This window comes from Oncorhynchus nerka, linkage group LG8 (genome assembly GCF_034236695.1).
Source record: "Oncorhynchus nerka isolate Pitt River linkage group LG8, Oner_Uvic_2.0, whole genome shotgun sequence".
Taxonomy (NCBI): Eukaryota; Metazoa; Chordata; class Actinopteri; order Salmoniformes; family Salmonidae; genus Oncorhynchus; species Oncorhynchus nerka.
The window spans coordinates 13,779,845-13,791,875 of NC_088403.1; the positions used below are offsets into that span (position 1 = coordinate 13,779,845).

General features: G+C 43.9%; 1 long non-coding RNA gene across 1 annotated transcript; it reads left to right on the forward strand.

Annotated features, from left to right (window-relative positions):
• Positions 1 to 1,305: 1,305 nt before the first annotated feature.
• On the forward strand, positions 1,306 to 2,812 carry LOC135572756 (uncharacterized). Its single transcript, XR_010464465.1, has 2 exons — positions 1,306 to 1,376; positions 1,583 to 2,812. It is a non-coding gene; the product is annotated as an uncharacterized LOC135572756 (long non-coding RNA).
• The last annotated feature ends 9,219 nt before the right edge of the window (positions 2,813 to 12,031 follow it).

Consider the following 12,031-nt stretch of genomic DNA (forward strand, 5'->3'; position numbering starts at 1 on the left):
ATAGACAGTTAGGACTACTGTTCATGTTATCTCAATGTAATAGACAGTTAGGACTACTGTTCATGTTATCTCAATGTAATAGACAGTTAGGACTACTGTTCATGTTATCTCAATGTAATAGACAGTTAGGACTACTGTTCATGTTATCTCAATGTAATAGACAGTTAGGACTACTGTTCATGTTATCTCAACCTAATGATAACCGTGTGTTATCTATTCATATTGTTGAAACAGACATATATTGCCTGTGTGTATGTACCCTTCAAGGAATGGTACTGTATAATAGTATTGCTTGATTGAATTGACATGAATGCCATACGTGATGTGTCCTAATCCAGCAGGACATCTATTGTTCAGTATCACAGTGGGAAGGTTGAAGAGCAAACCGTGTGTATTGATATAAGTCTACTGTATGGGCCGTCCACAGGAAGTGCCTTTATTAGTGCTATGTTATCATGTACTGTATTTCCTGAAGGTTTATGGAGGAACAGATAGATAACCAACCAAACTCACCACGAGACACAACTATAGGGAGGCGATTCACAGAGCTGTGACCACGCAGTCTCCCGAGTCGAAACAACTAGGACTTGTTCATGTTCGTAACCATTTGGTTTCACAGTAGAACTGTCGTTGTTTTAGAAAGGGGACTGAAAGACAGAACGACTGAAAGAACAGAAGAAGGGTGGGTAGAGACGTGGAGTCAAAACTTAAGTCGATTCACAGAGTTGTGGCTACAAGCCCTCCAGTCTACAGGACTAGCTCATGTGTAGGCCATATGTAAATGAACTGTCGTTGTTTTAGAAAGAGAAATACTGAAAAAACAAGGGGTCGATAGACGTGAGTCAGTGGGAGGGGTTAATGGGTTGGTTGTAGAGGTCTTGTTTGTGGAGGGAAGTTGGGTGCTGGCCAGGGCTGTTACACCTCTTCCTCCCCAGACTGAAGACTCAGAGTGGAGAGAGAAAAGAGGGGGTTGAAAGAGAGAGAGAGGGCTGAGAGATAGAGGGGAGATGATAGACAGAGAGAGCGATAGTAGCTTAGTGTAGCTGGGAAAAGAAAGGGGGAGTAGAGAGAGAGAAAGGTTGAGTGAAAAAGGTAAAATGGAAATAATATTTGGAAGGGTGAAGGGAATTATGTTTCAGCTGACCAAATAAATGCAGCTTTAAGTTGGGAAGATACACAGTTCAACACATTTCAGCTGAAAGTCATTACAGTCACTGTAGTGTAGTCTCACTGGGAAAGAAAGTCATTACAGTCACTGGGCTGAGTCATTACAGTCACTGTAGGTGAAAAGTCAGTCACTGTAGAAAGTCATTACAGTCACTGTAGCTGAAAGTCATTACAGTCACTGTAGCTGAAAGTCATTACAGTCACTGTAGGTGAAAGTCATTACAGTTACTGTAGGTGAAAGTCATTACAGTTACTGTAGGTGTCATTACAGTCACTGTAGGTGAAAGTCATTACAGTCACTGTATGTCATTACAGTCACTGTAGCTGAAATCATTCAGTCACTTAGCTGGGAACAGTCACTGTAGCTGAAAGTCATTACAGTCACTGCAGCTGAAAGTCATTACAGTCACTGTAGCTGAAAGTCATTACAGTCACTGTAGCTGAAAGTCATTACAGTCACTGTAGCTGAAAGTCATTACAGTCACTGTAGCTGAAAGTCATTACAGTCACTGTAGCTGAAAGTCATTACAGTCACTGTAGCTGAAAGTCATTACAGTCACTGTAGCTGAAAGTCATTACAGTCACTGTAGCTGAAAGTCATTACAGTCACTGTAGCTGAAAGTCATTACAGTCACTGTAGCTGAAAGTCATTACAGTCACTGTAGCTGAAAGTCATTACAGTCACTGTAGCTGAAAGTCATTACAGTCACTGTAGCTGAAAGTCATTACAGTCACTGTAGCTGAAAGTCATTACAGCCATTGCAGCTGAAAGTCATTACAGTCACTGTAGCTGGTACTATACATCCTTGGTAGAACAGCAGTGTGTTAGCTCACTGTGAGTGTTACATATAGATGGCCTTCTCTCTCTACAGCCTGTGTGCTGCTGGAATATGTGCTCTATGAAGCGTGGCTTGGTGAGAGGGCATAACCTTCAGTACCACTCTAGAACAGAAATAACCCAGGCAATTATATGTTTCAGTGTGTTTGGGTTTCTCAAACACCACACGGTTGTTTAAATGTCTGGGTTTGTGTCCCAAATGGCACCCTATTGGTTACTTTTGAACGCAGTTCTATGGGCCCTTTGTGAAAAGGAGTGCACTACATAGGGAATAGGTTGCCATTTGGGACACAGACCCAGACATTTAAACAATCGGGCGGTGTCCGAGAAACCCAAACAGACTGAAACATATTAGTGTTGAGAAATCAATGGAGCCCCACTGTGGAAATGTCACATATGCCAACGGACAGCTCATCAAAATAAATCAAAATCAGCCAATGAATGATTCTGAAAGGTCAGGGGTCTTTATGGCTCAGGGCCCAGGGTGTTACCATAACAACCAACAGTCTTGTTAAGTATTGTATGGACTGAAATTGTATTTTGTAACTGGATTTTACAGCGCTGAAAAATGATACTATGTTAGTATTTTCATAGGATTTGTTTTGAATCATGCTTCTGTTTTTGATTTTTCCAAAATATAGAAACATTGTATGGTTTTATTTTATGGGCAGAGGATGTGTACCAGGTCTGCCTTAATAACTGGAAGGGGACCTGCCTCCTATGAAAACAGGGTTAGCGGTATGTGTGTGTATAAGGGACTGAAGAGGTTAAAGTTCAACAACAGTAAAGAACAAGTTGTAAACACAAGTGATTCTCTGGGAGTCGTAAGACTGAAAACACACACATGCCTGCCTGCGCACGCACGCACACACGCACACACACACACACACACACACACACACAGCTATGTAGAATGTAATGGAAAAGAAAGGGGTGGCATCAAGTCTCAACAGGTCTAAGAGCCCCCAAGCTGCCCTCTGCCTAACTAGACAAAACAGATGTTAGCCTACATCTGTTTGTTACAATATGTCATATAACTATAGGACAACTAGATATTATCTTATGATGAAGTATTATAATGTTATTTAAGCTGCTGTCTATTGATAGTGAAGTTATTACTGTTACTATAGTTACTATCTGGTTATAGATGGTTCAACCTGGATTGTGCTTTTGTTTGTCACCATCACAGATGTGCTGTTCTGGTTTTTATAAAAAACTGTTTCAGATTGTGTAATAGCGTTGTTCTCTACTACGTATTACAGTGGGAAATCATGTATGTAGTCAGGAGAGTGAGGAAACCACAGATTCTCACAATATCTTCTTTCTGAATCATCTCAAATAAACAGCTCCATTTCAGTCTCTTGTCGTCTCTGGTGTGTGTTCTTGCGTGCGTCTATTAAAGTCTTCCCATGCTGACTCTAGTAAAAGTCTCCCTCAGCAAAGGAGAATAAGTACTCCATGTCCCTTGTTCTCCATGTTCCTCTTCCACTACCTAGTTGTCAAAACAACCGTATTATAGCTGCAGGCTTTGTTTTCTCTGACAGCCAGCAGGAAGAAGACATGTCACAGACCAGACCATATTTCTCACTGAGGTTGTTGAGAAGATAAAGGAGAAGGATGGGCATTTAACACAGGAGGGGATAGGTGTAGACTACAGTATGTAATTTAACACAGGAGGGAATAGGTGTAGACTACAGTATGTAATTTAACACAGGAGGGAATAGGTGTAGACTACAGTATGTAATTTAACACAGGAGGAATAGGTGTAGACTACAGTATGTAATTTAACACAGTAGGAATAGGTGTAGACTACAGTATGTAATTTAACACAGTAGGGAATAGGTGTAGACTACAGTATGTAATTTAACACAGTAGGAATAGGTGTAGACTACAGTATGTAATTTAACACAGGAGGAATAGGTGTAGACTACAGTATGTAATTTAACACAGGAGGAATAGGTGGAGACTACAGTATGTAATTTAACACAGGAGGGAATAGGTGTAGACTACAGTATGTAATTTAACACAGGAGGGAATAGGTGTAGACTACAGTATGTAATTTAACACAGGAGGGAATAGGTGTAGACTACAGTATGTAATTTAACACAGGAGGGAATAGGTATAGACTACAGTATGTCATTTAACACAGGAGGAATAGGTGGAGACTACAGTATGTAATTTAACACAGGAGGGGATAGGTGTAGACTACAGTATGTAATTTAACACAGGAGGAATAGGTGTAGACTACAGTATGTAATTTAACACAGTAGGGAATAGGTGTAGACTACAGTATGTAATTTAACACAGGAGGAATAGGTGTAGACTACAGTATGTAATTTAACACAGGAGGGAATAGGTGTAGACTACAGTATGTAATTTAACACAGGAGGGAATAGGTGTAGACTACAGTATGTAATTTAACACAGGAGGAATAGGTGTAGACTACAGTATGTAATTTAACACAGGAGGGAATAGGTGTAGACTACAGTATGTAATTTAACACAGGAGGGAATAGGTGTAGACTACAGTATGTAATTTAACACAGGAGGAATAGGTGTAGACTACAGTATGTAATTTAACACAGGAGGGGATAGGTGTAGGGTACAGTATGTAATTTAACACAGTAGGGGTGTAATAGGTAATTTAACACAGGAGGAATAGAGACTACAGTATGTAATTTAACACAGGGGCATAGGAGATAGGTAATTTAACACAGGAGGGAATAGGTGTAGACTAGGGAGGGAATAGGTGTAGTATGTAATTTAACACAGTAGGGAATAGGTGTAGGGTACAGTATGTAATTTAACACAGGAGGAATAGGTGGAGACTACAGTATGTAATTTAACACAGGAGGGGATAGGTGTAGACTACAGTATGTCATTTAACACAGGAGGAATAGGTGGAGACTACAGTATGTAATTTAACACAGTAGGGAATAGGTGTAGACTACAGTATGTAATTTAACACAGGAGGGGATAGGTGTAGGGTACAGTATGTAATTTAACACAGTAGGGAATAGGTGTAGGGTATAGTATGTAATTTAACACAGGAGGGAATAGGTGTAGACTACAGTATGTAATTTAACACAGGAGGGGATAGGTGGAGACTACAGTATGTAACAGGAGAAGAGAGAGAATGGACATGTTCTGTTATCAGGACTTAGTGAACTACAGTTCAAGATAGAAGTGTGTCCCAAATGACACCGTATTCTCTTTATATATATTTTTAATGTATTTTATTTAACCAGGCAAGTTTTTAAGAACAAGTTCTTATTTACAATGATGGCCTACCCCGGCCAAACCCGGACAACGCTGGGCCAATTGAGCGCCTGCCCTATGGGACTCCCAATCACGGCCGGTTGTGAAACGGCCTGGAATTGAGTGTCTGTAGTGATGCCTCTAGCACTGAAATGCAGTGCCTTAGACCACTGCACCACTCGGGAGCCACTTGGGAGCACTACTTTGGACCAGTTTTGACCAGAGCTCTGTAGTGCACTACATAGGGAATAGAGTGCCATTTGGGATGCACATAAACACAGAGTGGGAACTTGTATAAACTCTAGTGGACTAGTGTTTTCCCTTGGACTGAACACCAACAGAGGAGTGAAAAGGGCCAAGTCTGAAGGTAGTCACTCATGCTCCTGTCTAGAGAAACAGGCACTGTAGGCTAGCAGGACATGCTCCTGTCTAGAGAAACAGGCACTGTAGGCTAGCAGGACATGCTCCTGTCTAGAGAAACAGGCACTGTAGGCTAGCAGGACATGCTCCTGTCTAGAGAAACAGGCACTGTAGGCTAGCAGGACATGCTCCTGTCTGGAGGAACATGCACTGTAGGCTAGCAGGACATGCTCCTGTCTAGAGGAACAGGCACTGTAGGCTAGCAGGACATGCTCCTGTCTAGAGAAACAGGCACTGTAGGCTAGCAGGACATGCTCCTGTCTAGAGAAACAGGCACTGTAGGCTAGCAGGACATGCTCCTGTCTAGAGGAACAGGCACTGTAGGCTAGCAGGACATGCTCCTGTCTAGAGAAACTGGCACTGTAGGCTAGCAGGACATGCTCCTGTCTAGAGAAACAGGCACTGTAGGCTAGCAGGACATGCTCCTGTCTAGAGGAACAGGCACTGTAGGCTAGCAGGACATGCTCCTGTCTGGAGGAACAGGCACTGTAGGCTAGCAGGACATGCTCCTGTCTGGAGGAACAGGCACTGTAGGCTAGCAGGACATGCTCCTGTCTGGAGGAACAGGCACTGTAGGCTAGCAGGACATGCTCCTGTCTGGAGGAACAGTCACTGTAGGCTAGCAGGACATTCCACATGCAGGGCTGGGTCTGGTGGGTCTGGTGGTGAAAACAGAGTAAGTAAAGTAAACACTGGAACACACACACACCAGGAACCCAAGCAGGCCCAGGGCCAGTAGCAACAGTACAGTGGAGTGTGTAAGTGTGTGTGTAGGTGTGTGACAATGGTTGTTTTAGAGGGCCGGTTTAAAGGGCCGGTTTAAAGGGCCGGTTTAAAGGGCCGGTTTAAAGGGCTGGTTTAAAGCTCCTAGCATGGGTTGGCTTCTTCTAACGTCTCTGAGAAGACTGGTCTCTTTCTACCACTGACTGAGTGCTGTAGAGATAGCCTGGTCCCAGGTCTGTTTGTGCTGTGTAGCCAACTTCTATTGTCATATACACCAAACATCAGAATGACCATAAGAGTTGGCAACACAGCACAAACAGATGTGGGCCCAGGCTACTGTAGAGCTCTCAATCTAGTAGCAGGGACGGAATCTGGAGCTCAATTTATCGCCCCTCCTCCAACCCAGCCCAACCCAAGCTAACCCCAAAACCCTGGAACCAGTGACCACACCATTAAGCATTTCTCTATGAACGTCAAACACGTTTCTGTGGTGATCTTTCTATTTTTGGCTGCTTCTATGCTGGCCATGTTCGGGAATTGAGGTATTTGGTTCTGACTGGCTGAATGGGTTGTCTCCGGTTGTCTGGACTACTACACCATTTGGAATGTCTGGCATACGATCAAGAACCACTACAAAGAGGGGGTGGGAGGAGAGAGGGGGGGAGAGGGAGAGAGAGAGAGAGAGAGAGAGAGAGAGAGAGAGAGAGAGGAGAGAGGGGGGGAGAGAAGAGGAGAGAGGGGGAGAAGAGGAGAGAGAGAGAAGAGGGGGAGGGGGATAGGAGAGTAGAGACAGAGAGAGAAAGAGGGAGAAGAGGAGAGAGAGAGAGAAAGAGGGAGAAGAGAGAGAGAGAGAGAGGGGAGGGGAGGGGAGAGAGAAGAGAGAGAGAGAGGGGGAGAGAGGGAGGAGAGGAGAGGAGAGGAGAGAGAGAGAGAGAGGGGGAGAGAGAGAGGAGAGAAGAGTGGTGGGAGGTTGAGAATGCTGGCAAAAGGTCATATATATAGTGAGTGATGACCACACTATTAAAGAACGTCTAAAGAAGTGAGGAGGGAGGTTAGTGTTGTGATGAGGGAGGGAGATATTTATATATGTATAGTGAGTGATGACAACACTATTAAAGACGTGAGGAGAGAGGTTAGTGTTGTGATGAGGGAGGGAGATATTTTAGTGATTTCAGTGTGTTTGTTCTCATCCACCCAGATAAAGCCCAAATAGGACAGATCTTTCTCTCCCAACCCAGTTTTATAGATACAACTAAACCTCTCTCTCCATCACCACAGGGAACGCTCATCCTATCGGCGTAGGATTGGGCTGAAACATTATGTTTTGATGTTCCCTTGCATCTCCTCTTTCAATGTCTTTTTCACAAGCACACACACACACACAAAACGTTATACTGAATGTCAGAATATGTATTTCCTGGCTCTAAGGATCACATGATTTAAAGGAAGAACATGGGCCTCATCAAAACACCCACCAACTGTCTGTTTCACCATAAATGCGGAATATTTTCACAAGACAGGACACAATGCAACACACACAGACCATTTCACCTATTAGGCAGAAAAACAGTCACCAGAAGTTCATCCTGTTTAGCCTAGTGTTTTTGAAGGGAGGAGGGTGATGCCACTCAGAATGGGAGTAATTAGTGAAATATGGTGTTGAACCCAAAACTGACTCCAGATCAGTAATGAGATGCTGGTGCTGTCTGACTGTCAGTCTTTGCCCTACTTCATACACAGCTTGGCTGATACTGTACATAAATAGCTGGTGCATACATCCACAAAGGTCCTGCCAAAGTCAACAACCACACACATTCTCTGTCACTGACATGAGTTAGAGATTGACCCTATTCATATTACATCCAGGTTCAACCTGTCCATATATGGAATCTCAGCAGTCACCAACTAACAACAGGGGTGTCCAAAACTGCATCCTGTTCCCTATAGGGTGCACTACTTTTGACCAGGGCCCATTGGACTCAAAAAGTAGTGCACTATGTAGGGAATAGGGTGCCATTTGAGACACATCCATGTTAAGGAGGACATTGGGTTCCTGACCTGGCCTCGTCACTAAGGAATGGAAATTCCAAGAGTTCCTAAGTTGCCCCAGGTTACGGGAGAACTGACCTCAGATGTTCAGGAACTCCGATAGCGATCTAACATTCCAAACATTCCAACAGGAATCAATAGGCTGTTTGGTTGTTCACTCTAACTGGCCAATCAGCGACCAAGACAGGGGCTGAGGAATGAAGGTATAGACCATGGGCCATGTGAGTGTTGGGCAGAGAGGTGTATGTGTGTGTGTGCGTGCGTGCGTGCGTGTGGCTGCGTTCATGCCTGATTCTATGTGTCTGTGGGGTGTTGTTCGTCTGTCTGAGCTCTCAGGATAGTTACTCAGTATCAGTTGGTAATCCTCCTTTCCTACAAACAGAAGTGTTCTTTCAATGTGGCCCCTTAAAGACCCTCCACTGACGGGGAGAGGTGACCCGTGACTGTGGAATCACATGCATAGAGAACCCGAACAGGTCATTCTGGTCATCCTACACCATCTACACTGGTAGGTATGGTTTCATTAAATGGTCTAGGAGAAAAATACTTCTCCCCTTTGACCTAAAGCATCCTCACCCATTACTCACACACACATCTACCCTGTTATACCTGTTACCATTGTACCATGACCTGGGACTTAGCTGTTATACCTGTTACCATGACCTGGGACTTAGCTGAGGTATGTGTTACCATGACCTGGGACTTAGCAGTGCCTTGCGTTACCATGACCCCCTTGGACTTTGCTGAGGTATTTTACCATGACCTGGGACTTAAACTAAAGATATAAAACTATTTTTTTGTATAGAATCAACAACAAGTGGGACACAATCTGAGGTGGAATGACATTTATTGACCTATTTAAACTTTTTGTTAACAAATCAAAAACTGGGAAATTAGCTGAGGTATGTGTTACAGCCCCTGGGACTTAGCTGATATGTGTTACCATGACCTGGGACTTAGCTGAGGTATGTGTTACCAGCTGGGAGTTAGCTGAGGTATGTCTCTATCAGTTTTGCACATGACCTGGGACTGACATTTTTCCCATTCCTCCTTGCAAATGTGTTACCATGACCTGGGACTTAGCTGAGGTTGGATGGAGGGCATTTGTGAACAGCAGTTTTCAGTTCTTTCCACTTATTCTCGATTGGATTCAGGACTGGGACTTTGACTTGGTATTCTAACACCTGGATAGTTTATTTTGTTAACCATTCCATTGGGACTTTGCTGAGGTATGTTTTATCATGACCTGTCTTGTTGGAAGACAAATCTGGGACTTAGTCTGAGGTCTTTTGCAGACTCCATGGGTTTTCTTCCAGAATGGTCCTGTGTTTGGCTCCATCCATCTCCCCTGAATTTTAACCATCTTGACCTGTCCCTGCTGAAGTGTTAGCATGACCTGGGACTTAGCTGATGCTGTTACCATGACCTGGGACTTAGCTGGGGTATGTGTTACCATGACCTGGGACTTAGCTGTGTTGCTTTTATGCCAAACATAGCGTTTTGTATTGACCTGGGACTTAGTTCAATTTTGGTTTCATCTGACCATGACCTGGGACTTCCAGCTGTTTGGTATGTGTTACCATGACCTGGGACTTAGCTGAGGTATGTGTTACCATGACCTGGGACTTAGCTGGATATCTTTACCATGACCTGGGACTTAGCTGAGGTATTGTTACCACTCTTCCATAAAGGCCAGATTTGTGCAATATACGACTGGGACTTGCTGAGGTATGGACATGACCTGGGACTTAGCTGTAGATCTCTGCAGTTCATCCATGATCTGGGACTCTTGCTGCATCTCTGTGTCTTCTGACCTGGGACTTAGCTGAGGTAGTTTAGAGGACCTGGGACAGGTCTGAGGTATGTGTTACAGTGACCTGGGACTTAGCTGATTTCAATATTATCGTGACCTGGGACTTAGCTGGATGTTTAAAGACCTGGGACTTAGCTGAGGTTGTGTTCCAAACCTGGGACTTAGCTGAACTTACAGTGACCTGGGACCTGCTGAGGTATGTGTTACCGTGACTTCTGGGACTTAGCTGAGGTATGTGTTATCGGACCTGGGACTATACAGTGCAGGTGTTTATCGTGACTTGATTACACTGAGGTGGATTGTATTTGATCATCACTTAGCATTTAGGTCATTGGATCATTCGTGACCTGGGACTTAGCTGAGGTATGTGTTTGCTGACCTGGGAGTAAGCTGAATCATTTTATCGCCCTGGGACTTTTCAGTTGAGGTATTTGTTAAAAAGACCTGGGATTAGCTGATAAATGTTGTTACTTCATGATTGGGACTTAGCTGAGGATTCTTCATCAAAAAAATGGGACAGTTTTATATCTTTATGTCTGAAGCCTGGGACTGTAGCTGAGGTATGTGTTCAAGACCTGGGACTTAGCTGAGGTATGTGTTACCATGACCTGGGACTTAGCTGAGGTATACCTGTTACCATGACCTGGGACTTAGCTGAGGTATGTGTTTTCATGACCTGGGACTTAGCTGAGGTATGTATTACCATGACCTGGGACTTAGCTGATACCTGTATGTGACCATGACCTGGGACTTAGCTGATACCTGTTATATGTGTTATCATGACCTGGGACTTAGCTCTTATACCTGTTACCATGACCTGGGACTTAGCTGTTATACCTGTTACCATGTTATCATGACCTGGGACTTAGCTGAGGTATGTGTTACCATGACCTGGGACTTAGCTGTTATGTGTTACCTGTTGACCATGTTATCATGACCTGTTACCATGACCTGGGACTTAGCTCTTATGTGTTACCACCTGGGACTTAGCTGAGGACCTGTTACCATGACCTGGGACTTAGCTGAGGTATGTGTTATCATGACCTGGGACTTAGCTGAGGTATGTGTTACCATGACCTGGGACTTAGCTGAGGTATGTGTTACCATGACCTGGGACTTAGCTGAGGTATGTGTTATCATGACCTGGGACTTAGCTGAGGTATGTGTTACCATGACCTGGGACTTAGCTGAGGTATGTGTTATCGTGACCTGGGACTTAGCTGAGGTATGTGTTATCGTGACCTGGGACTTAGCTGAGGTATGTGTTATCGTGACCTGGGACTTAGCTGAGGTATGTGTTATCGTGACCTGGGACTTAGCTGAGGTATGTGTTACCGTGACCTGGGACTTAGCTGAGGTATGTGTTATCGTGACCTGGGACTTAGCTGAGGTATGTGTTATCATGACCTGGGACTTAGCTGAGGTATGTGTTACCGTGACCTGGGACTTAGCTGAGGTATGTGTTACCGTGACCTGGGACTTAGCTGAGGTATGTGTTATCATGACCTGGGACTTAGCTGAGGTATGTGTTATCATGACCTGGGACTTAGCTGAGGTATGTGTTACCATGACCTGGGACTTAGCTGAGGTATGAGTTACCATGACCTGGGACTTAGCTGAGGTATGTGAACGTCTTTGTGATGGATTTTTTTTTTTATAAAATATTACATTTAGGGAGTTTAATCAATTAACATTAATGAATGAAGTATTTCCACAAATATTCTGCTGTTCTTAAGAGTAAAGAGCAGGAGTCACCTACCTGAC